General features: G+C 42.9%; 1 protein-coding gene and 1 pseudogene across 15 annotated transcripts in view; both read left to right on the plus strand.

Moving 5' to 3' along the window:
• Positions 1-4,512, plus strand: part of nrcama (neuronal cell adhesion molecule a) — a 1,100,153-nt gene that overhangs the window by 660,149 nt on the left and 435,492 nt on the right. The gene's annotated exons all lie outside the window — the stretch shown is intronic.
• The window catches only part of LOC116673021 (plexin-B2-like), a 279,884-nt pseudogene that overhangs the window by 219,746 nt on the left and 55,626 nt on the right, over positions 1-4,512 (plus strand).

Raw genomic sequence — 4,512 nt, forward strand, 5'->3', positions numbered from 1 at the left:
CTTTCTCCCCTTTCATGTCTTCAGCTGTCCTGTCAAAAATAAAGGCTGAACCCCCCAAAGAAAGATTGATACTTGGCGTCTGTGTATGGATACAGTATTGGAAAATATCCCGATACCATGTTGTATTGATTCCGCCCCCCACTGTTATTGCATGTCGCTTATCTATGTTGCATTTTTGCCATTTTTGTTGCTTTTTTGTTGACTTAAAGTACTAACTAAAGTCAGCTTAAAAGTTCCTTAGCCATGACAGAATTTAGCAAATCAAGCAAAACAAAGATTTGGTTTTTAAAAGCAGGCTACCACACAGCCGGATCACAACAACCGGTTTCACAGCCTGGATATGAAAACTCTCAGGTTCTGTGCAAATTCCTGAGTCTCAAAGTCGGCAAATCTTCCCAAATAGTGCTTCGGGTGTCCCAAAATGACACAATGAAAATTGGTAAATTGGCGATAGGTTGTCAGCACTTTTATTAAATGGAAAGCAGCGACCCAGAACCACATTTGGACATTTTTACATTTGGATGAGTTTGGTTTGAGAATACCTCGGCCCTGACCCATAAAAAACTTCATAAATTGGATTTAAACAGCTCTTGAACCAGAAGTTTTTGTTATGGGGTCCTTTACTGTTGCTCTGTTATATCAGCTAAATGCATGTAGTAAGTGTGAAAATCTAACATTCTGCTTTATTCCATCTCTTCCTCATCTCCCAGGCTGCCTATGTAGCAACACCAGGGCAGGTGTTGGCTCAGAATATGACCCGATCAGGCGAGTATGGACCAGTTTCCGCCTCTGACAAGGTGCTGTTTGTCGCCTTTTCCTCTGATGAAGACCCATCTACTTCAGCCGTGTGTGAGTGTAGTCTGCTGGCACATGATGTTTTATGTTGGTTGATGTTCAATGGAGCTGGGCGGAAAGTTTGGCCTCGGGTCAAGGAGACAGTGATAGGTTTTCCGTGGAGAGTTAGACCTCCTAGCACCACTATACGGCCGTGTTTAAGACACTCAACCACGTGGCTCTTTAACGAATCGTTTTCCTCAGACTGCTTGACACAAATCTGTTTTTGGAAATCTCAGCTTCAGTCTTGACATTCTTGATAGATCTTGATAGAGCAAAGGTTCAAAGGGCCTTCTTCACTTTGAGGCCAACATGGATGAGAAGTCCTAAACCCTCATGTTGTCCCCATGTTGTCCCCATGTTGTCTTCATGTTGTCCTCATGTTGTCATCATGTTGTCCTCATGTTGTCCCCAGTTGTCCTCATGTGTCCTGTATCAATGTTCTTTTAATTCCCCAAAATAACCTGATTGATTCCAACGCTCTTTGCCAAGTACAAATCTTTACTTTCATTAATTTTGGGTCTTATTCTATTTATAGCATTGTAAAACAAATGGAAGTGTTTTTGAAATAGTATGAGTAAAAGTTGAAATATCCAGTCTGTGATTATATAACATCCATTCCTTTAATTTTAGTCGCTCAATAATCCTAATTTCTGCTTTTCTAACTCAAACATTAGGTATAATTTCCTATTAATGAGGTTTATCGACCATAAATTCCAAAAAATAACCGTAAAACTAAACTTGATAAGTTGGTGTTACGCAGTGTTAAAAACGTCAAGAAAAATGACAAACACTGGGAAAAAAAAGCATCAAAACTCTTGGAAAAAAGGAAAAACTATGTTTTTATTAATTTTTCATTGCAATTACAATGTTCAAAACGCTCCGTTTTAGCATCTGTCTCTTTAAGAGACCGGCGCCCAGCCCAGAAAAATCCTAGCCTGCTCCGATTGGTCGGCATTTTCGGTTCTTCTGCATCCGTGATCTCTAAACTGTCCTTGCAGCCGGGTAATGACGTAACGTAGCAACACTTTCTACCTACACGTAGTATAATTGTGACATCACAATGTCCTGACGCCTCATTTAAAGGCACAGTTTCTGAATATGGGCTGTATGTATCTGTGGATTGAGCGTTTTGATACTTTCACAGTATTTATACAGCACCTCGACTTGCTTTACAATAAAAAAAGACACTAAAATCTCACTTTTACAATATGGGACCTTTAAATGTTACAGCAATTCCCGAATAATCCTATGTTTCTGGTGTTCGCCACCTGTTATTAAACTGCAAATGTGGATTGTGCAGAGCTAGTGCTTTGACTTTGGTTTGTGATATTTGACTTGTCAGTGTTTGCTTTGCCAGGAAACATGGACTCGGATGTGTGATTTAATAACAGAGGAAACTACAGAAAACAAGTACAAACGGTGTTTCTGCTCCTGTTTTGTAGGCATGTACCCTCTTCACGCCATTAATCAGAGGCTGGTGGAGATAATAGGAGCCTGTTACAGCAACAACGGCATCATTAACGGGAAGCCCGCCGTCTACTCGCCTTACTCCTCCAAGTCTGAAGAGCTGTGCAGCAGCAGCAATCAGGTGAGAAAAGCCGCCTCCAACAGTTCACCGTGAGCCAATAAAGTCTGTATCAATATGGATGTTTTCCTAATGGTTTCCCTTCTGCTCCGTCAGAAGGACATGGCCCTCAAGTACAAGTGCGGAGCCGAGTTCCTGCCCTCCCCATTGGCCAGCAAGGCCGAGTTGGCCCTAACGTCCGAGCCCTTATTGGATCGGAAGTGTCACATGACGGCCGTGGCCGTGGCCGTGGAGATGGAGCACGCCGTGGCGTTCCTGGGCACCGCCACCGGAGAGGTAAACACGGAGCTTTCTGTCAACACTCTTTAAAACAAAAAATATATAAAATACGACTCGATTTAGAATCAGTAGAGCTTGAATCAATTCATAAATGATCGACTTTTTTTGCACACCTGTAGTAAAAACTGTACATAAGAGTGACATTACGCTGTTATGAACACATGACACAGTCATGACAGTCATATGTCATACACATTCATGACTTGTTTATAGTGTTAATGACACGTTTATGACAGTGTTATATCACTCTTATGTAGATACCTTCAAGTAAAGTGTAACCCAAAGAGATGCATGCAAATAAAACTGAACTTGAATGTGACTGAGCCCGATGTCTGTCCAGAGAAAGCTGGACCTTTTCTGTTTTGTGTCCCATTCTCTGTCCTTTGGTGCAAAGGACAAGGTGTCCCATTTCGTACAGAAAGCTCAGCTTTTACTGAGCACCGAGGAGGACGCCCAGGATGCGAGACTACTGGTTTGTGTGTGTCCTGCAGGTGCTGAAGGTGCACCTGGCGGCCGTGCCGGACGTGTACGGACGGGAGCCGGCCGAAATCACGGGAGACAAGGTCAACAAGAACCTGCTGTTCGATCCCCAGCTCCAACATCTGTACATCACCACCGAGAAAAAGGTCCAACTCACTCAACATACACACACACACACACACACGCACACGCACGCACACACACAGAGTAACTACTATTCAAGACCATTAAACAAAATAGTGACAGAAAAGACAATAAACCCAATAAACATATGTATAAATGACAACACCATAAGCCTGTTGTACACGTTTCATCCATAGACTGTATAATATTAAATATTAATATTAAAGGACAACGCATCTGATTCGGCGAAGTGCTGCCAATGATGAAGTGCCCTAAACCGTAATTCTATCTGATCTCCAGCAGGGGGAGACACCTTAGACCTGCTTTCTATCTGATCTCCAGCAGGGGGGGGACACCTTAGACCTGCTTTCTATCTGATCTCCAGCAGGGGGGGGACACCTTAACCCTCCTGTTGTCCTCGGGTCAAATTTGACCCGTTTTCAAAGATTCTATATCATACATTTGATATTTACACACTTTGTTTCTTTCAACTAAGTGCCCAAATATTACATGAATGGTTTCAAAACAGTATCCTTAAAGTGACAACACTTTGACATACAATGCACCCACCTGTGATTATCCACTCTACATCTTCTGATCTTAGCAATTAGTCAAAATAATTGATAATTTCTGCTGTTTTAAAGCTCATACATTAGGTACAATATCATATAAAGGAAGTTTGTTCTCCATTGAATATAGTGGGAACCAGTTTTTACAGTTCAGCACCGCCCATGACGATTCTGATTGGTTTAAAGAAATACCGACCAGGGCACCTTTCCCTCCCATCCTCCAATGCTGTGTGGATTAGCCAGACCCTCCTTCGGAGTGCTGTGGAGGAGGGTCTGGCTTTGTCTTCTATCTGCCATTATCAACTGGTATTGCTAACAGGGGCCAACCAGTCTCGAGCTAAAACCAACAATTACAAATCCAACAGGGAAATGGAAGGCGTGCCACTCGGGTGGGACGTCGTTCCCAGGTGAATAGTGCGCACTATTTGTGCTCATACAGTAGGTTACGTACGTAACTGCACTTTTATCTTCATGAAAACTCAGTTTTTCGTGTCGACAGCTCATAAAAACTGTTCTAAGTTCTAGGTCCTCTGCGTTGTTGGTAGTGCATCACGCAGCAGCTCTGGGGCATTTCTCTGTTTGCTAGTAGGCACCTTCACGCAATACACGTCAATAAAGGGTGGGGGGGGGGGGGGGGGG

Source organism: Etheostoma spectabile, chromosome 23 (assembly GCF_008692095.1).
Source record: "Etheostoma spectabile isolate EspeVRDwgs_2016 chromosome 23, UIUC_Espe_1.0, whole genome shotgun sequence".
In the NCBI taxonomy this organism is placed as follows: domain Eukaryota; kingdom Metazoa; phylum Chordata; class Actinopteri; order Perciformes; family Percidae; genus Etheostoma; species Etheostoma spectabile.